The 22,434-nt window shown below is 41.7% G+C and overlaps 1 long non-coding RNA gene across 1 annotated transcript in view; it reads left to right on the top strand.

The window, feature by feature from the left end:
- Positions 1 to 22,434, top strand: part of LOC149919814 (uncharacterized) — a 97,316-nt gene that overhangs the window by 36,129 nt on the left and 38,753 nt on the right. The window contains exon 3 of the long non-coding RNA XR_016471483.1: positions 19,542 to 19,642. This is a non-coding gene — a long non-coding RNA (uncharacterized LOC149919814). The remainder of the gene's footprint in view (positions 1 to 19,541; positions 19,643 to 22,434) is intronic.

The raw sequence follows: 22,434 nt of genomic DNA, 5'->3' as shown, positions 1-22,434 counted from the left end.
GAGGGACCTGGGTGTCCTGGTGGACGACAGGTTGGCCATGAGCCAGCAGTGTGCCCTTGTGGCCAAAAAGGCCAATGGCGTTCTGGGGTGCATTAAAAAGAGCGTGGCCAGCAGGTAGAGGGAGGTGATCCTCCCCCTCTACTCAGCCTGGTGAGGCCTCATCTGGAGTACTGTGTCCAGTTCTGGGCTCCTCAGTACAAAAAAGACAGGGATCTCTTGGAAAGAGTCCAGTGGAGAGCCACAAAGATGGTGAAGGGCCTGGAGCATCTCCCCTATGAAGAAAGGCTGAGTAAACCGGGTCTGTTCAGCCTTGAAAAAGAAGACTGAGAGGAGATCTGATCCAGGTCTATGAATATCTAAGGTGTGGGGGGCAGAGTGGCGAGGCCAGACTGTTTTCAGCAGTCTGTAGACAGGACAAGGGGAAATGGCCAGAAACTGGAGCATAGGAAGTTCCGCACCAATGTGCGCAAGAACTTCTTTACGGTGAGGGTACCGGAGCACTGGAACAGGCTGCCCAGGGAGGTTGTGGAGTCTCCTTCTCTGGAGATATTCAAAACCCACCTGGACGCCTACTTGTGCGACCTGGTGTAGGGAACCTGCTTTGGCAGGGGGTTGGACTCGATGATCTCTGGAGGTCCCTTCCAACCCCTACGATTCTTTGATTCTGTAATTTGGAGTAAGAGCTCAGGTTTCTAACACTGATGCATATCTGTTTTGCCTTCATGTTGAAACTAATTTGAGAGGTCTTTTTATTGCCTGCCTCTGGTATTTTAAATTACCAGAATGTATTTAAACTCTGTTCAGGAGATGAGTGTTTAACTGGTATTGGATGCATAGCTCTTTGGGATGGGTTAGGGTATTTGTGATGTTGGGTAGTACCAATGGAATGCTCATTGCAGGTGGCAGATCCATCTCTCCTCTCAGTTCTGAGGGATGCTTTGTGTATGTACACTTGAGTAGATCAGGAAACATCTTCAAAATTTGAGAGACATAACTCATAATTCTATTTATATTTTTTTTTATTTAGTAAATTAGTCTACATTCTGCTCTGTTTTTGGCACTGGAGGTTGAACTAGCAGTCAGATGTCTTGGGATACTTCTTTGTCTGCTTCATTTTTTTTTCCTTTTATTTATTTTTGCCTGTTGTTGCTTATGCTGTCACTTTGCAGCTTTGATCATGAAACTTTTCTTCTTCAGCTGCTTTTAAGATCAACTGAATTCATAAGCATAGAGCCCAACTCCCTCCTGTTTAAAGAAAGCTAGTGCTTCTGAGTCTTGAAACGTGCACCTCTTGAAAGAGGATACCACAGCAGAGAATTAAGATGTTTGACTCATCTGAAAGAATTCTGCAAAGCAGTTTAGTGAAACGATGTAAATAGAATGGTAGGTTTTGAAAAACTATTTAATGTATATTTAACAGAAATGAAAACAGACTTTTTGCCTTCTCTTTGTAATATAGGCATAATGAAAATGTAAGGCTTCACTGTGGAGAGATTTCACAAAGAACTCATCTCAAGCTGGCTAAAGTGCAGTCAGTGAGCAAGCAGACTGGGTAGTCGATCTGTTTTACTGCCTTAGCTATAGTAAGTTATAGAAATTTATCCCAAATCAGTCTCAATTCTAACAGTTGCCTTTTTTTAATCCTTTGCAAGAAAAATCTTTTTCCATCTAACATCTGCAACAGTGATAAGATCCAGATATATTTGTTGGTCTTTATATTTTATGACAAGATGATAGCATTTTACTTCTTTACTTTCTTTTTTCCTTCTACAAATGATGGTCAATTGGCCTCAATCTTTCCTACTGTCTTCAGGATATTTGCTGTTGATGTTTAAGGTTGGAGTGATATGACACACTGGACAAAAATGCACAACATTTCCACCATTGCATATCTTCTAATCAGTGACATGCTATATGAGTTCACAATACTTTGTCATCTTGTGCTCAGCAAGATTGTTGGGCTCAGGATGCTATCCCATTAAGTATATTATCTTTACAGTGAATGACTGAATAGTTACAGAAATATTCAAGGTATGTTGTATATTAAGGTTCTTCTTTTCAGTGTTCTTCCTAAGAATTTGTATTTGAAGAAGATTTACTTTTTTTTTTTTTTTGTCTAGCAGTTTATCACCTCATGGACAAGGAATTACAGCATTTTTGTATGTCCTAAATGTTTGATTTGTTGGCTTCTAACCAAGGGAGAGCCAACAGATCACTTTTGATTCCAAAGGCGATGACACTGGCTGTGTAAGCTCAGAGCTCGGCATTGACTCTCTTATTACATCTTTTCTTATACATGGTTTAGATCAGTGTAGGTGATTGCATTGCACATCTTATATCTCTTATGTGTCCGTCTGCGGTTTCATCAATTATTCAGAGATAACTGCCTCATGTAAATGTAATGATCACTTCAATCGAAAACTTAAGAAGGTTATTTTCGGCCTTAGGAAAAATGTTCTTTGTCATCACCATAAGATCAAGGAACCTCAATCTTGCACCAGTAACAATTTTAGCATATATTACAAATGTGAGAGAGGAACATTCCGTGAAAGGCAAGCCTACGACCTAATAAACTGAAAGGCCCATTTCAAATAGGCACTCAAAACAGTGTTTGAAAGAAGAGACCTAAAAAGAACATTGAGGTTCTGACTGCGTCAAATGATTTCATGACATACTTTAAGTCTTCTGTGCAACATAAGTGTTTATTTATATGTATAGTATAGACATTATATATACTTCTTATGAGATTTCTGGAGATATTTTTAGATGAAGATGAGAAGTCCTCTGTGCATCTTTTTAAGTATAGAACATTAATAGCTCTTTGTAATAGACGAGCTAGATTATTCACAGGATGGAAGACATCTGAGCTCATTTCTCATTCACTATACTTGTCAGGTAGGTAGGGTGTGATGCAATGCTTTCTTTTCAGGGTTTTTTTTTGTTACAGAACATTCTGTGATCAATACTTACCTGAGACAGAGTTCATTGGTCTTCCCCTGTGTTTCTTTCTATGTGCTGCCACATGCAGAGAAAAGAAAACGGAAATGGTAAAGTAATTCTGAATATGGTAACATAGAATAAAAAACTGATGTATTTAAATGTTCATTTGGAAAAGGTAAAGCTAGCCAAACAATCTGTTTTGCACAACAAAAGAACTTGGGACTTCTCTCCCAGCTGACATTTTCTTTGAAGATTAAATTAGTACACATGACAAGTAAAAGAGATACATACTAATGGTTGTAAGGATGGGGCATGTTCATTCAAAATGCTGAAATAGCATTATTAAGAATTAGATCCAACAAAATGAAAAAGTAGTATAAACATCAAAAGTATGAGTAATAGTTAAAAGCTTAAGGATGTAGAGTAGGATGAAGTGCAGTGGATTTTTTTTGTTTGTTTTCTATTTCATTTATCAATAGATAAAACCCACTGCAAGGTTTGGTGGTTTTTTTTTGTTTTTTTTTTTACCCTTGCCTCCACTATTGAGTGTCTTGCAGGGCCAGAGATGAAATAGACTTTTTGTTTTGTAAGTAAAGAGGACAAGGAATTATTGCCTGTAGCAGTAGGAGTGGCTGGAATTGTTACATGACACTAAAGAAAAATCATCATAGTCTATGAACAAGGGACTTCCTAAAGAGCTGGCTACATCCCTTTTTTTTTTTTTTTTTTTCATTCTCTATATAATTGTGTGCTGGGGAATTTTATTTTATTTTATTTATAGTGTTTGTTTGCTGTTTCGTTCATGTTAGCCTATGGTATAATTAGTTTATTTTACATATTTCATTAGGCTTATTTCCAGCTGTTCCATCCCTGGCTACATTGTATAGCTGTGAACAATTAGTATCTGAAGTTGCCAGTGGCATGTGAAAAGCATGGGTAAAGAATCTCAAAAAAAAGGTTTTCTTGTTCATGTTTACAAGTGGATTCTCAGTTCTAATGTTATTTTCCTTGGATTTATGCTTATGGCCTTTTGGTATCAGAGAAGGCAACAATTTTGAAGGAATAAGTAGCACCTTTTATTATACCAGATGAAATATTCAGAATACAGAAATAACATCAGGGTCATGAGAGGCTTAACTGATGGAAGAATGGAGTGAACCTACCTTCAGACTCTTGGGGATTAAAAGAAAAACCATAAATATTCAAGTTAGAGTTAGAGGGGTGCTTCTGTATAGTGTCCTTCCTCTCCACATGCTTTCTAATTTTGTTTCAAGGAGTTTATTTTTGGAAACAGTCTCTCCTTTTTTATTTATCAATAGCTACTTTATGAACATCCAGTCATAAGTCGCTGTTGTAAGGCTTTCTGAACATCCAAGGCCACACGTCCATGAGTCTAAAGGGTAGGGGTTTGCACACCAAGAGCAAAAAATAAGTGTGAATAGATGAGGAGATTAATATAATGAATTCAGAAAATTCTGTGTAATCTGTGAGTCAGACCAATAAGTATTTATGTTAAAATCATTTACGGGACTCACCGTGGGAAAACACAGACAATATTACTATCCTCAATTTAAAATCATCAACTACCTACATACAAATACATTGAACAGTGCCAGAGATTCCCAGATCATAGAATCATTTGAGTTGGAAGATCATCTAGTCCAACTTCCAGGTCATTTCATTTTATTTATACTTTTCTTGTGTTGTCAATAGCATGTTTTGACCCTAGCCATGTAATACTCTCTGAGACAATTCCCATGCACAGCTTGAAAGGTAACAAGAACCAAAATGGCAGATGAAGACAGAGCCAGTTGGTGCTAGAGAACAAATGTTGGGCACATTTACCTTCCTGATATAAACCTTTGATATCCAAAGAATAAAGTTGTTTTGTCAGCAGCCGAGGTGGATGGATGGTTGCTAAGCTGTCATGTCATGAATTAACCAAAGCTGAATCTCATACAGACTTGGAAAAGACTATTTTTGGGCACTGTATTTGGTTCTGACCTGGAAGTTTAGTGGATTGCAGTGTTGCTTTCTTTCCAGAACAGGTGATCTCCTCAGTGTAGAGTGTGTATCTCATCTGTATAAGTTGAAATAATCCTGTTAGAATTGTTTTTATTTAATTTCCTATTACATAATAGTTTTCCACCTTGAAACCATTCCTAGTCATTATCTTATTTCATTTTTGAAAAGACTGCAGGCTGGTGAGAGTTGACCTCTCTTCCCAGGTAACAGTGATAGGACAAGAGGTAATGGCCTTAAAATTGTGCCAGGGGAGGTTAAGGTTGGGTATTAAGAAAAATTTATTCTCAGGAGTGATGGGTTATTGCAACAGGCTGCCCAGGGAGATGGTGAAGTCATCATCCCTGGAGACGTTTGAGAAAAGGGTAGAGGTTGCACTGAGTGACATGGTCTAGAGTGGTCACAGGCATGGGTTAATGGTTGGACTTACTGGTCTTTCTGACCTTAATGATTCTATGATTCTGTGAAATGAGAAGGGCAGTGGATGAGTGGGACTCCTTGTGAAATTTTAGGGAAGCAAGAAAACAAACAAAAAACCCCAACAACACCTAATCATTACACTTCTGAAATAGTGTCGTAATTCCTGAAAAGAGCTTTATATCAGCTGCTTCCAGTCTTCTAGTTGCCTGCTTGGCTTGGGGCTGCCTCCTTGAACTACATGTCCCATGGTGCTCCTGCAGCCTTGGCAGTCTCCTCCCTGCAGGGGATCTGGTGCCTGTCACCTGCCTTTGCTGAATCATGTGTGATGGTATCCCCTAGGAAATCTGTTTGCAAGCAGACATTTTTATGCCTAGTATTTGAATAAAAATCCTCTATTTGCAATCTTCTCAGTTCTTTGTGGTTTCTAAAAGAAACCCAGCCAGCCCAAGGTGCAATGGCATTAACTCTTTACTCAGCGTGGGAGAAAAACCGCTGTCCCCAGCTGACAGGTAGAGAGACAGAGGCATGTTATCTAATCCAGGGCGAATAGCATAGCTTGGGAACAGAGTCCCAGTCGGGTTCCCCCCTGCCAAGTGGTAAAATAGGTGACTTAGAGGTGAAAGGCTGCAGCTGTGCAACAGCCCTGTTTAGCAGCAATTAACATTCCTGAAAAGCCTGCCCAGGCTTATGTTAGGTAGCCACGATTTACTGCATCTGAGTCTTTACATAAGGCTTTACATGCCAGCTTTAGCAAGATCAGATGCCTCCAACCCTAAATTTTAATTTGTATTATTCCTCCTCTTGCTTTAATCAAATAAAATTACTTAACATTTTACAGGAGTAACACAGAGAGATGTAATCTCTTCCGAACAGGTGAACAGCCTGGTGCTGTGTAAAACCTTGCTGAGGCATTGAACAGATCTGGTTAAGAAGAAGAAATGAAAACCAGAAATGAACTTTGTAGCTCAGTTCCTTCCTGTGCTGGCACAATAGAGCACTGACAGCTGCTGCATCGCCCAAGCTTCCCTGCCTGCAGTACTTGTGCGTTCCTGCCTCTAGTGAAGAGGTACCTCCCCTTCTAACGCAGCAAAGCTAAATTTAGCCCCTGCAGAGTGCACATTTCCTATATTTAGTGCTGTGAAAGTCAGACTTCAGCAAGTAACTGGCTAGCTCTGAGGTGCTCCGCAGTCCAGGAGACTGAAATAGAAATGCAGCTAAGTGCCTCCTTGGGTTTTCCCCCTCTGGCCAGCCTGCAGTGACAGTGGAGGGGCCTCTGCAGGGCTGGGACTTTTTAAAAATATATATCAGGGTAGGACGTGAGCAGAGAGCTGCGGAGATCAGTGCTGCTGGGAGGAGGCTGAGTATTGCTGCTGTGTGATGAAGGCCGGCTGCTCGCACAGCCCTGGCAGCTTCTGGGGACACGGCGGTGGCTCAGCTGGCTGCTGTGGTGGTGGTGTTCCCCCTATGCCCTGCCCACTGCAGGAGTGGGTTATGCTGCCTTTTACTCATGTGCTGAATGGTTGCGTATCCATATATCGCATCTGCAGAAACAAGCATATATGCGTGGATATATGGCAAGCACCTGATTCTTATCTACCTAAAGATTGCCTTGTGTCACCTTGGCAAGATTTGTAAGGCAATGTATCATTTGCTAAGCTGCATAATGCATTTGGCAGCACTGTACTTTGGGTCCTGCATCAGTGCAGCTGATGCATGTTGCAGGTACTGTGGTGGAGGTGGAAATGTGTTGTGGCTCATACTCTCACAGCCCCAGTCATGTGAATGAGTGGGGTGAACATGGTGGAACCCCAACAGCAGCAGGGCTCCCTTTGCCCAGCCCTGCACAGACCCCCAAACATGATGTGCACCGCTAGAGGGCTCATAGACTGTGCCTTACCACATCTACAAGTAAATGTGCATTGAGATTGCAAGATGTGCTGGCACTGAACCCTTTTTGTGCTACCTGGGAGGTTAACAGAGTGCATGCAAGTAGACGGGTGTTCAGTGATTGCTCTGGACTGCCTCTTGGATACTACAAGCCATACAATTCAATTCCTTTGTGAATTAGAAAGCATCTTTTGGGCAAACATCAAATTGATTTCGTCGAATAAATCACTGTTGTTTTTTTCATTCAAGTCTTCAGAGTCTTCACCTTGAACAAGATTGGATTAAAATTTGATCAAAAGGACTGATACATTAAAGAGACAGGTCTCCATCAGGGTATTTGAAGAGTCCTGTGGGAACCTGTTTTCAGAAGAAATGTAAGTGTTGTAGAAATAGAAATATGTAGGGCTGGAAAATTCATGAAGATCCCTTGCTGTCATAGCCATTGGGTCATAAAATGGTAAAACCTTCCTAAATTGATCCTATTCTTTCCTAAAAGTAGCCATATTTTTTGCCCCCTGTACTCCTCCTGGAAGGCTCTTCCAAACCATCACAGGAAGAACTATTTTCTAATCTCCAGCTTAATTTTATTGTGGCTCATTTATTCCCATTTGTTCTTGTGCCATTTGTTCTTCATTAGCTTTTCTTCCTCTCTGATGTATCACATCTATAAATATACCTGGGATAATCATATTTTGTGCCAGCCTTCACTTGGCTGGGCTAAATAAGCAGAGCTCTTCAAATTGCAGATTCTAAAATAAGCGTCAGTACTTCAGCCACCAGGCATAAATACTTCCTTTTCTACCTTTTTTTTTCTACTTCTTTGTCCAGAGCATTGCACAATGGGGTTAATAGAGCATGGGGAAAATTGGCTGTTATGTCTTAGTTTGAAGTGTGGCATCAGAGCAATTTTCTGAGAAGAGAGCATTGCACTGAAAGAACCAATGTTATGATGCAAACTGCCAGGAACTGATCTAGATGGACTGCTTATCTCTTCTAACACTTTGATTTCTCATTTTTTAAAATGCAAAGTAGGTTCGTTACTATCAAGAAAGTCACACAGTTATAAACCAAGGAGCATAACCTCAGACAGGGATTGAGAACAAAGCAGCAGAAGCAGAGAAAAAAGAGCAAAACTTCAGAGCACCTCAAATTTTCCCAGATTTTCTGTAAAACACTTGAATTATATTAAAAGTATTCAAGGCAGCGTTCAGATATTCATTGCTTCTTACATATGGGCTGGTCCTTGGAAAGAGGAAGATGTTTCTAGCATTGCAGCAATGTTCCAGACTGAAGCGAGCCTCATGTTCCTTTTTTCCTCTGTCTCCTGGCTGAGTTTCAGTGCAGATGATGAGCTGCTGCATACGTTTTTTGACCACTCCTTTAAGCTGGGTACAAGCAGCAAGGAGCTGACAGGGTCTGAACTCTAAATCTGTGTACGAATGGAGAAGAGGAGAATATCTCTGAAGATCAAGGTTGGGCCCATGCAGCAAAGCAAAGCTTGTAGCGGAGAACATTCTGATAAGCATTGAGTAACTGTAATCATCTCTGGAGTCATGAAACCTGAACCATCATGAGGTGGGAGGTGTCTGCAGCACGTTACTGCCAAGAATGACAAGCACAGAGACCATCCCATCCTGCTCCAGTTCTGATTTCACTTGTCTGTTACCCATAAAGTGTACTTGAGTGTTCATTCATATATACAAGCATTAATTATCTATGAAATATCTATCTTGACATCCTCTGGCCCATGTTCAGGCCAATGTTATGTTAAAAAAAAAAAAAAAAAAGAAGTGTGTGTGGGGGGTGGAATGGACAGTGTTACTCTAGCTGGAGACCCAACGCTAAAAAGAAATGGAAATGAATAGGGATTTCATGCTGAAGGTAATTAGGAAAGATGAAGTATTTAAATGAAGTGAAGGCTTCACTGTGCTTAGTGTAAATGCTGAATTTTACTGGTCTGAGAAAAAGGGCTGAAATATTAGTGCTTAGGTTTGTTCTAATAATTTTTTCATGTGCTACTGAATGACTCAACTTGCTTTATTGTGAAAATGATTCAGCCAATGTCCTGAGAACTCCAGGAAGACTCAGTACACAGAAAACCAGCTCTGATGTGTCAGCACATGAATGATCTTATCTTACCTCCCAGATAAGATCCAAAACTTGAAGGAAATGGGGACCTTGTTTGCCAAACAGTGCTCTTCTCAGTAAAAAAAGGTGAGGTAAAGTGCAGTATAACTGCTTCTACACAGCAGGGTAATTCCAAGTGACTTACTATGGACCCACTGTGTGGCAGGTCACCAAGGTGATGTCTAAAAACTGGGTTCACAGGGACTGTGTCATCCTTGCTTCACCTAAACTGGGGGTGTGGACAGATATGGACCCCGGTGTGAGACAAGCATAGATCTCCTTGTCACATGGAGCAGAGATGCTCCAAGATCTGGCTGGGATGAGTCCCTCTACTTTAGGCCATGGGTGTCCAACCTTTAGGCTTGCCTGGGCCACACTGAAGAGTAAAGAGGAATTGTCTTGGACTACATATGCAGCATGTAATATAGTTAATATATATAAGTAACAAAGTATATTTTATTTTTTTAATATTTTTAATTAAAACATTAGAAAAGGAACAAAAAACCCCATGAAACCATGGGATATGACCTTGCTTTTTGTGAAACTAACTTTTCAATTTGCTTTGATGGCAGTGGCTGCAATTCTCAGTGAGCTTGTCAGAGATTTCTGATGAAATTTTATTCTTCCTGTGCTTCATCCTTGAAAATAGTTGTTCACAAATGTACATACTTCCAAAAGTGATGATAGCAAATAAGGTGTCTCAAGTATATGGAGACTTAATCATATAGAAGAATTGATTTTTTCAGCAATCTTGAATCCTATTCTTAAATCCCTTCATCAAAATGGAAAGCATGGCTGCATATTTTTTACTGTTCACAGGACTGTGTTTAGCCAATCAAACTGCATACAGTTATTTGCCATCACTTGAGTCAGCTGCACACTGCGCTCCATGTCCTAGGTGCAGCCCAGACAGCACCGCTCACACAGTGCTGTGTGGTTGTTGTGAGCAGTGCTGTGTGGTTGTTGTGAGCAATGGGTGCATGCCTGGGGCTGGGCCGGACTGCTTGGTGGGGCAGAGCTGATGCCATGATGAGGTGGGGCAGGGAGTGGCTGCAGGGTGGGATGGGATACAGCCTGTGGGCTGTGGGTTGGACACGCCTGCTCTAAGCAGTAACATGGTATGGTCTTTGCCCAGGCCTTCAACCTGTGGTATGTCTCTGCATCACATGGTGGCAAAGCTGTGGTGAAAACCAGCTGTGCTCAGGTCAGTAGGCAAATTCCAGAGACTCTGAGCACCTTAGTGAGCTGCTCAGTAGTGCCATCCTTCTCACAGCCATAGCCTGATTAGCCAAGTGATACCAAACTGCTCACTGGCTAGTGAGTACCTGTTGCTCGTTTCCTATCTCTTAGATGCTTGCTTCTGTTGGCAAAATGTCCCTTTCTCTCTGTGGCAGGCTGTGTATGGAAGGATGGCACCCTTCTCCCCTTCCCCAGATGATCACTGCTGACTCCTTCTCAGCCACCAACAGCTGAACGTGAAAAGATTCATGACATGAGTGTTGACATAGCGAGAGGCTGAGAAATTCCCTGGCTCGTCGTGCTGTCCTCAGCCTGACCTTCTACTTCATCTATATTTTTGTGTGCGCTCAGGGTGGAGGAGGGAGGCCGTGACTCATCCTGGGGGCTGATGACTCATATTTTCAGTCAGAGCTGAAGCGTGCTGAGGGTGTCTTGAGACCATACCCAAGCTTTGTGCCCGGAAGCTCAGCAGAGGGGAGCACTCTTTCTGTCCGGCAATGTGCATGGGTTTTCCTCACTGTGATTTCTAGCCTCTAATTGTCTTTTCTCTATTTTGCTGTTTCCACCCTTGCCGGTAGCTTTTCTCTCCCCCACGATCCACCTCTGCTTTGCAGTTACAGAACAAACCTATTTTACATACACGCAAACATTTTCTTCTAACATACCGTACTCTTCTGCTGCTCAGAGAGAACAGACAAATACTTCCCATCTGTATGAGATGCAGCTCTGTCATAGCTTGGAGAGCCTGCATCAGTATGCTTAGGTTGTGCTAAGAAGCACCACATTCTTTTGAGCACTCAGTTGTTATTAAAGTTTACTTGTTAATGTATGTCATTCTTGACAGCTGGTATCACTATGGGTTAAACAGTTTCTGAGCGTGTATCTGTGGTTCTTAAAATACCCATCCAGTCCTCAGTTGAGGTTTGCGTATCATGCATGGTGACTGGCTGAAGCAGCTGCTAGGCCCAAGAACTACTTGTCTCCTCTTACGTGAGTCTCACCTTCACATTGGACAACAGTATTAGGAAGCAGGTTGTATTGGATCATGGAGAAGAATGGCAGATAAGAGGTTATCCACAGCTGCAGGTGGTCTGCTCCAAAAGGAGGTGGTGAGAGAGTTTTGAGACAGGTGGTGAGAAGTTGCAGGAAGAGTTCTGCCTGAAGTGGTACCGGAAGGGGATCTGAATGAGAAGGGCATATGAGAGGTGCACTACGATGGGGAAACTGAAAAAGAGGACAGCATTGGAAGAAAACAAGTAATTGAAGCAACTCTTCTTGCCTATATTGAACTGAGAAATATGACATTCAAAGGCATCTATGCAAAACTAAGTCCATGGTAATGGATGATATGCATTCCAGGGTCCTATGGGAGCTGGCTGATTTGATTTATTAGTCTCACATAGGTGCCAGGGAAGGTTATGGAATGGATAATCTCAGGAGCCATCATGGATCAGTTAAAGATCAACCAGGGGATCAGGCCCAATCAGCACGGGTTCATGAATGGTAGATCCTGCTTGACAAACTTGATTTCATTCTATGACAAGGTGACATGCTTAATGGATGAAGGTGAGGCTGTTGACGTGGTCTACCTGGACTTCAGTAAAGCCTTTAACACTGTCCACCACAACATCCTCATGGAGATGCTGGCTGCCCATAGTTTGGATGGGCATATGCTCTGCTGGGTGAAACACTGGCTGGATGGCCAGGCCCAAAGAGTTGTGGTCAATGGAGTTAAATCCAGTTGGTGGCCAGTTACAATTGGTGTCCCCCAGGGCTTGGTGCTGGGATTGATACTGGATTGATGGGCCAAGGCAAACTGCATGATTTTCAGTAGGGACAAGTGTTGGGTCCTGCATTTTGGTCACAACAACCCAGGCAACCCTACAGGCTTGGGGAGGAGTGGCTGGAAGGCTGCTTGATGGAAAGGGACCTTTGTGTACTGATGGACAGTCAGCTGACAGCACACAGCAGTGTGCCCAGGTGGCCAAGAAGGCCAATGACATCCTAGCTTGTATCAGGAATGGTGTGGTGAGCAGGACTAGGGATGTAATCCTGCTCCAGTACCTGGCATTGGTGAGGCCTCCACCTCAATTACCGTGTTCAGTTTTGGGCAATTCAATATAGAAGGGACATTGAGGTGCTGGGGCAGGTCCAAAGAAGGGCAACAAGGCTTGTGAAGGGCTTGGAGAATATATCCTATGAGAAGCAACTGAAGGAACTGGGCTGTTCAGTCTAGGAAGAGGAGGCTGAGAGGAGACCTTATTGCTCTTTTCAAATACCTGAAAGGTGATTGCAGTGAGAGCAGGGTTGGTCTCTTCTCACTGGTGACAGGTGACAGCACGAGGGGAAATGGCCTCAAGTTGCACCAGGGGAGGTTTAGGATAGATATCAGGAAAAACTTCTTTACAGAAGGGGGTGTTAAGCACAGTAATAGGCTCCCCAGGGAGGTGGTTGAGTCAGCATCCCTGGAAGTGTTTAAAAACCATTTGGATGTGGTGCTCAGGGGCATGATTTGGTGGAGGGTTGTTAGAGTTAGGGTAGTATGGTTAGGTTGTGGTTGGACTTGATGATCTTTAAGGTCTTTTCCAACCTGAGCAATTCTATGAGTCTATGATTGCTGAGTTGCTCTCCATCATATTTGAAAAGTTGTGGCTGTCAGACGAAGTCCTTGGAGACTGAATAAAGGCAAACGTCACTTCCATTTACAAGAAAGGGAGGAAAGGTTCTGGAAAACTAGAGACCCGTGAGCCACACCTCTGTGCCTGGGAAGATTGTGGAGGAACAGATCCTCCTGGAAGACATGTTAAGGCACATGAGGGATGAGCAGATGTTCAAAGATAGCCAGCATGGTTTCTCCAAGGGAAGGTTGTGCCTGACCAATCTGGAGGCTTTCTATGATGGAGTATTGGCACTGGTGAACGAAAGGAAAGCAACTGAAGTCATCTACCTGGACTTCTGCAAGGCCTTGGACATGGTCTCCCACTGCATCCTTATGTCTAAATTGGAAAGATATGGATTTGAAGGGTGGACTATTTGATGGATAAAGAATTGGTTGGAAGGTCACAGCCAGAGGGTTGTGGTCAATGGCTCTAAGTCCAGGTGGAGGCTGATAACAAGTGGTGTCCCCTGGGGTCTGTCTTGAGAGAGTACTCTTTAACATATTAATCAGTGACATAGATGATGGGATCGAGTGCACCCTCAGCAAGTTTGCTGATGACACCAAGCTTAGTGGTTGATACATCAGAAGGAAGGGGTGCTATCCAGAGGGACCATGATAAATTCAAAAGGTGGGCCTTTGTGAACCTAATGAGATTCAACAAAGCAAAGCACAAGATTTTGCAGCTGGGTCAAGGTAATGCCAGATATGTTTACAAACTGGGAGAAGAACTCCTTGAGAGCAGCCCTGCTGAGAAAGACTTAGGGGTTCTGGTTGATGAAAAACTTAACATGAGCCAGCAGTGTGCACTTGCAGCGTGGAAGGCCAATGGTATCCTGCGCCCTCTCAGAGGAGGGACAGCCAGCATGGCAAGGGGGGTGATTGTCCCCCTCTATTCTGCCCTTGTGTGGCCCAAATGGAATGCTGCATCCAAGAGTGGGTCTCCAAATACAGGAAAGCGTAGAGCTTTTGGAGAGTGTCCAGAGGAGAGCCACAAAGATGATCCAATGGCAGAGTACCTCTTCTATGAAGATAGGCAGAAGGAACTGGACTTGTTTAGCCTGGAAAAGAGAAGGCTGCAGGGAGACCTCATTGGAGCCTTCCAGTATTTAAAGAAAGTTATAAACAAGTGGGAAAGAAACTTTTTACATGTGTAAATAGTGATTGGACAAGGGGGAATGGCTTTAAACTAAAGGACAGGAGATTAGATTAGATGTCAAAAGGAAGTTTTTTACTGAGGGAGTGGTGAGGTGCTGGAACAAATTGCCCAGAAAGGCTGTGGATGCCCCATCTCTGGAGGTATTCAAGGCCAGGTTGGATGGGGCCCTGGGCAGTCTTACCTAGTACTTGATTTAGCAACTGGTAACCCTACCTATGGCAGGGGAGTTGGAACTTGTTGATCCTTGAGGTCCCTTCCAACACAAGCCATTCTATGATTCTATGAAAGGGAAGAGATGCAAACAAGTTATGGTCTAGTTCTATCACATTCTTTCTCTGATTTCTTTCCTTTTACCTAAATTATAAATAAAAAGAGCAAAGGGAGAGAGGAAAGTGATAAATAATCCAGTTTGGGGATTTTCACTGAACAAGTTAATTTTTTGATATTACTATGAATATTTTTCTTTTTCTTTTTCTTTTTTTTTTTAAATACAGACAAAATTTATGTTTGTTGGATAAATAAACAAGAATCATGTGAATTGAAACTCTGAAAAGAATGTTCCTGAAAGAATGAAAAAAATGGCTCCTGATCTCTGTATCCATCTTTACTATAGTAGATTTAAAGATGCAGTGTACATACAAAGAACATAACAACTGCACCATTTACCGAACTGCAGTGCATCTCACATTTTGTGTGGTAGGTTAAAAAACTTGTATTTCATATGAGCCAACTCACGATGGAGAATAAAAGGAGAAGTTGTTAACAGATTGTGAAGGAAGTGAAGTCAGTCTGCACTCTTTTCTAACCTTGAGGTTTAAAAAGAGTTATCAGGCCAGGAAGCATATACATATACAGAGGTTCTCAGATCAAAGTGTCCCCAGAAAAAGATTTGCTGCAATAAAGTAGCTTTCAAAAAAGTTGCAGTGCTACTGGAGCCAAGGCCCCTGGAAGCTGCCAGCTGTGTTGTGTGTCTTTTGGCACCTCTGCAACATACGCAAATAGCTGGAGACCTTTTTGCAGCCAGGAACAAGTGAGATGAGAAAAGGCCCTGTTTCTAAATTTGAAAAGAAAGCTGTAAACAACAGGCATGCTGATTGTAAGTGTGCCAGGGGACTTCAGGAGTCTGCCCTTTGCTCCTCTGTGCAGGCAAGGTCAACCTCCTTTCTATTTTTTTGTAAAAGCAGATGGTGCATGACCATGGTCTGGGACTGCTCTTTCATGAGAACAGAATCCCAGACTGGTAAGAGGGAACTTATCCCAGTATGATCAGAGTCCTCAGACTGACACCGTAGCTTTGTTAAGGCGTTGCTTTCAAGATGTCCAAAGTGGCTGCTTTAACAATGCATGGTCCTGTTCTGCTTAATCTCACCTTTGTAAAGGCTAGGCAAGATTGATTTTAGGGGAAATCAGAGCAATGAATAAAGACCTTAGGCCATGGACCATCTCTCTGCCAAGTAGAGTAAATGGCTGTTCTCTCCCTTGTAACCTACCACTGTTCATGACCACCAGGTTTTAGGCATCTATCCAAGTGAATTTGTAACAGATACTAGATGTCTTTGCTGTTCCCCAGTCCTCTTCAAATGGCAGCCATATTGCCAGCCTCCATGAACTCGGCAAACCCTCCACTGTGGGCCACAGATTCTGTTAATAGTGCAGTTCTAATCATCATTAGTGCAGTCAAGAGACAGCAACATGTTATTGAGACAAGCAAAGCCATATGTTGAGGAATCTTTTCCCAGATTTCCATTATTTACAGTCTGGGTCTCATTTTGAAATGCTAATAGTTTATTCCTATCTTAAAATCCCGCTATTTTATTTCACTGAAGTATTTATATATTTCACTTATCTAAGGAGAAACATTATCTAACAAGACAATTGTATATTCTTATGGGCACAGTGCTGTGTCAACAGCATTTTAGTTCCTTTAGAAAAGAAAAAAAAAAAAAAGATTGTCTACATTTATAGGTGGTATTATCCATCATTGAAAACTGTAGCAGAGTAGGCAGCTGCACATGGTATGTTTCACACCTCATATACTCAAAGCTGCTAGAATAACTTTTCAGTTATTCCTTCCTGCAGGCAAGGTTGTGAACTCAGAGAAAACATAAACAAATTTCTAGTAATAGAACCATACAATTACAAAATGTCTTGGGTTGGTAGGAGCCTTAAAGACCATCTGGTTCCAATCCCTCTCCACGGTCATGGACACCTCCCACTAGGCCAGGTTGCCTGAAGCCCCATCCAACCTGACCTTGAGCACTTCCAGGGATGAGGCATCCACAGCTTCTTGGGGCAACCTGTTCCACTGCCTCATCATCCTCATAGTGGAGAATTTCTTCCTTATATCTAAATCTACTTCTTTTAGTTTAAAGCCATTACTACTTGTCCTTTCACTGCGCTCCCTACAAAGAGTCCATCCCCATCTTTCCTGCAGGCCCCCTGTAAGTACTGGAAGTTGGTCATAAGGTCTTTCTGGATCATTCTGTTCTCTAGGCTGAACAACCCCAACTCTCTCAGACTGTCTTCATAGGAGAGGTGCTTCAATCCTCTGAGCATCCTTCTGGCCCTCCTCTGGACTTGCTCCAACAGCTCCATTTTCTCATGTGAGCAGAGTAGAGGGGACAATCCCTTCCCTTGACCTGCTGGCCAAGCTTCTTTTGATGCAGCCCAGGATATGATTGGCTTTCTGGGCTGTAAGCACATATTGATAGCTAATGCTGAGCTTCTCATCGATCATAGAATCACAGAATGGCCTGGATTGAAAAGGACCACAATGATCATCTAGTTTCAACCGCCCTGCTACGTGCAGGGTAACCATCCAGTAGAGCAAGCTGCCCAGAGCCACATCCAGCCTAGCCTTGAATGCCTCCAGGGATGGGGCATCCACAACCTCCTTGGGCAACCTGTTCCAGTGCGTCATCACTCTCTGAGTGAAAAACAACCAACACTTCAAAGTCCTTCTCTTGAAGGCTGTTTAAATCCATTCTCCACCCAGTCTGTGTTTGTGCTTGGGATTGCCCTGCCTTTGTAAGATGCAGAACCTTACAATTGACCTTGCAGAACTTCAAGAGGTTTGCATGAGTCCCCCAGATTGCTCAAGGGTGCTTCAGATTATTAGGTTTTTTGACTGCTTTTTGCACACCTTTCTAGTACTCTGAGGTGATCTTTCAAAGTTTTCAGCAGCTTAAAGTTGAACTCTGGGTGCAGGCATTTCTTCTTAGTGCTTCACCAGTACACTTTATATATCATTGTTTAATCATTATTTAATCAATTTTCTATTTCTCTCTTTGTGAATCTGAGTTGCAGGTGATTGGTGCTTATATATGTATTTTTTTCATTTTAGATCTTGACAGCACAGAACAAGTTAACTCTGTGGGCCACGAAAATGTTCTTGGTGGCACTTGGTGATCTGTGGTTTGGGACGATGCTCTTTCCTCCATCTGGCCAGTCACATTTACCGAACTGCTTTGGCATCATTACAGAGTTTTCCAGAATCCATTGCCACCTTATCAGAAATGGTTGAGCAGTATTCAACCACATACATAAACCTTGTTCTCCCCAAGTTACCTCTAGCCTGCTATAGATTTAGCTTTTTCTCATCTTTTCTGTGGTATGCTTAGAAATGTTCTGATGCTGTTCATTGATTGCACCTGTCACCACAATAAACTCAACTTTATTAGCTGTATGTAATAATGTTTAGTAGTTTTCACAGCATCCTCTGGACACCACAAATGAGATCAGCTTCTCTGTTTCACAAGGGAGCATTGTTCTTCCTGTTTTATAGACAGATAACAGGGCCTTGAGGAGACTATCAGGAAAACCACTGCAAAACCCAGTTTGTTTTCTGTCTTTTTTATTATCCTAGTCAGAGGACAATGCTTCCTCACTGGCATTACCCTTGCGCTGTGCATTACAGCTTGCTTAATTACCAAGTACTGATGTTCTTCTGTGTGAGAATATTTTGTTCCCAAATCTTCATAACTTCAAGACACAAAAAAGAACTGTATGGATGAAAGAGCTGTTACTTTAGAACAGCTGTTGCAATGCATATAAATACTCTGTTGAAATTGCTTTGGCTGTTTTGCATATTGTTTAGTAAGAGGCTTTAATAAAAGTTTCTAGCATGAAATCTCAGATCATGCTTATAGCAAATGCTGCTACAGGCTACTCTGTTTAACTGAGTTGTTTATTGGTAGCAGAAGTGACTGAGGAGAAAATTATCTTAGGGACAGGTAATGAAAGGTGCTTCTTTTCACCTGCTGTATGTTGTTTTTTAATCATTCCATCCCAAAAGTTTGTACATCTAATGGTTTCCTAAGATGCTCTGTGCTAGGTGTTTGAATGCCCTCAGTTACATTCCAAGTGAAGCATTTCTGTAGTAGCACAGCTGATGCCTTATTTTTTCACTATTAGAATGGGAGAAGTATTAGGACAGTAGGAAGACAAAGCTGTTCTCTCAGTCTGGGCTAGGCTAAAACTCATTGCAATGAGAAAGAAGCATATATGAGGTGCAGAAAAAGAGAGGGCTGCAATCCCTATGACACTGTTCTTAAAGATATATGCTCTTTGTTCTCACATATTGAGTTGCTGAGTGAGTGACATAAAAAATATAGACATATCAAAAAGATATATACAGCTGCATTTCAGACATTTAACTATGGGAAAACTACATGGAACAATGCTTTAATAGCATAAGTAGATAAATGCATATATATATTGATCAGATTTTGAGTAAACATTTGCTGAGTCTGTTGACCTGTGTGGAAGTATACCAGTTAATTATATCTGATGATTTGTTGTTTAATATCTAACATAAAATGCTCAATTAAATATAGATTTGATATCTGATGTTTTCTCCATGTTGCTGTTTATTTCTAAAGCAATTTAATTTCCTAAGTCTCATAGTACAACACATAGCATTTAGCTAACAGAAGCAATCTAAAAATTTCCTTATTATTGTTACTGTAGGAGCACAGCTCTGCTGTTTTCAATTATGTTATAAGAATGAGGTGGAAATTTTAAAATGTCGCATTACTAATTGTGTATTGTTGTTTTTTTTCAAACGTTTCCAACTTCTTTCTTTCCATGCAGGTGATGATTTGCTGAAGAAATACTGCAGATGGAAGCCAGACCTCAGTTCTCAAGGAGTATGCTTGCAACTGAAAGCACTGTGACTTTGACATGAGTTTCAGGTAAGACCAGCTACAAACCATCTCTCACTTGGCTGTGGTTTCCTTCTTCTGAAATGGAAGATAAGGGCATTAACTTGTCAATGAGAGGACTGAGCAAATATACCTGTTTGGTGATGATGAAAAACAGCAAAATGAGCTGCCATGTAAGTAAATAATGAATGTTGTCAGTATAGGTTACTTACACACTCTCTGTATTAGCTTGTACATGCCTCTTCCTGTGTCTATTTTAACTATTTGTTGTGGGAGCTGGTCCTTTACTTCCAAATACACCAACTCATACTTTTGAGCTCTCAAAGTCATGGTGTAGTGCTTCATGAAAAATGTGTTACCATCTGTCTTACATTTATGTAGCAAAATTTTGTCAGCGGGGGACTATATCAGTGGCCTTTATGAGAAGAGGCCAGGGGCTGCCCCATGCTGCACACAGTTGGTCCTAACTGATTCCAAAACAGCCACTGCAGGATACAGCCAGGTCTGTCAGTAAAGCCAGTGGTATCTCTGAAAATATTTTAAGAAAGGGCAAAACACTTTGGAACAATGAGGAATGAGGGGAAAAAAAGTATGAGAAGCAACTCTGCAAACATGAATGTCAGAGCAGAAGGAGGGAGAAGTTCTGCAGGCACTAGAGCATTGATTCCCTTGCAGAATATGGAGTATATAAAAGAAATCACGGTGCATATTTCCTGAAGGCCAAGTAGCCACAGAGGACTGCTTTTGTGTTTGTGAAGGACTGCAATCCATGGGATGCACCCAGATGGGAGCAGGGGCAAAGTGCAAGGATGGATCATGTTTTCTCCCTCTGTCCTGTTGAGGATGGTGAGTGAGAGAATAGCTGAGTGGATGTTTGGCAGCCAGCTCAGGTTGACTCATCACTGCATTTTAGAGTTCCCCGGCACATCACTTTTCTGCAGTTCCTTGACCTTAATGTCAGAGAAGGCAGATTGGCTCAGTGAGCAGCAGTGGAAGTCTTCTGGCCTATTCTCTAATGCAGCTCTTCATCATGGCTCTGCTCCTCTCAACCAACAGTGTGGAAGGGGCAGCTGTGTCACATTACAGCTACATCTGTGGACACACGGCTGCACAGCATCTGCATTCTTGCCATGGCTGTGTCTACTCTTGGTATAGCTCACAACCCTCAGGCTCTGTGTGCCAAGGTAGTTTGCAGACCTCAGCAGTGACTGGAAGGGCAAGAGGTTTCCATGTGGAAGTTTTTCTTCATTATCCTAAGAGATCACATTTTGAGACAGCGTTACAATCTAAACCTGCAGTAAGACTGCAGTGAGTCTGTTATGGAGCTCATTCTTCTACTCCCAAACTGCTCTTAGTGTCTTGAAGATAATCCCAGAAACTGGGAGTCACTGAGATGTGTGAAATTAAAGGGAGATATAAATTTAGAGACCAATGGATAGGAAAGGGGGTTGATTCTTATGTGTTTGTCAGATAGTTATATGTCTACATGAGTGCATACTCTCATCTGATTGACCAAAAGTGGTGAAATAATGATCTTCACTCATCTTTATGGTTGCACTGCTTTATGCTACTTGCAGACTGATAGACACGGAATGAAAAATATGTATTTTCAATTTGTTTTCTGAATGTGAAAGTTGGATTGGCAATCATCCCCCCAGGAAAGACAATATAACAGCTTTCTGGCATAAGGACAATACATTCCATGTAAACACATCTTTTTCTATGTTCTGGAAATTGCTACTGTTATTTTAACGGTTATGCCAAAGTCACTCAAAGAACTGCACTTCTCAGGTCACTGTACTTTTCAAAGTGGTAACAAGATTTTTGATGGAGAAGTGCAAGGAAGTAAAGGGTGAAGGGAAGTCAATTATCAGTCTACAGAGTCAGGCTGTCTGCCTGGTAATGTTTCCAATGGAATGGGCATCCTACATTTTATTAACTCAAAAAAACTAACAGAAAGAATCACACTCAAAAGAGTTTCTCTGGGCAGACTGAACATGATAAATAACAATATGGAAGAATGGAGTAGAGATTAACAGAAATGAGCGTTTTGTGAAGAGAGGAAAGTGGATATCACCTGTGTCAAAGGGAGGTGGTGATGGGAGCATAGATTTCAAGGATGAAGGCCAGCCAAGTTTTACCTGGCAAAGAACGTTGAAGAGGAATAATCTTGTGCAATTTTCCTTTGATGAGCTCTTACAGATTGGTAGGAAGGTATCTGTCTAGTTTGCTTCAGCAATCTAGACAAGAGCTCAACAGTTAATCTTCACCTAGCAATCAGCCACTGATGCTGTGATGCATTACGGAGACAGTCTGCATTTCAAAAAATAAAAATGATTTATTGAGAGCAAATCTTAACAGGCCTCTGTTGGGATAGAAAGGGAACAAAGAGACTGATGCATTTGCAATTCCACACTTCCAGTAACCTGATTACAGAACTTGCTTCTTTTAAGTGAAAGGTATGACATTTTAAAGCATGGTTAGATTCCTAAGGATGCACAGAGATGCCTCATGGCATTCCCAGAAGTGTTTAAATATCATATCTCAGGGCAATAAGTGAAATAACTTTCATTTCCTTACTTTAATTTTAGATGTTTCATTTTTTTTTTTCAAAGCTAATGCTAGGAGGTCAGATATACCACAGCTTATGTTTACTTCATGACTAATGTGTACCTGTGGCCATGAGTATTGTTTACATATTATTTTTAGCCATCTTACAGCAGGAATGAAGATTGGCTATGTGTTTTTCTAAGGAATTTATAAAGATTATTTTCTCTCTACTTTTTAGTTCTTGTATAAAATGCATAACAATACAGAGTATT

This window comes from Phasianus colchicus, chromosome 1, assembly GCF_987193195.1.
Source record: "Phasianus colchicus chromosome 1, bPhaCol1.hap1.1, whole genome shotgun sequence".
NCBI lineage: Eukaryota > Metazoa > Chordata > Aves > Galliformes > Phasianidae > Phasianus > Phasianus colchicus.
The sequence above is the reverse complement of the archived record's forward strand: the minus strand, read 5'-3'. Positions and strand labels throughout refer to the sequence as shown.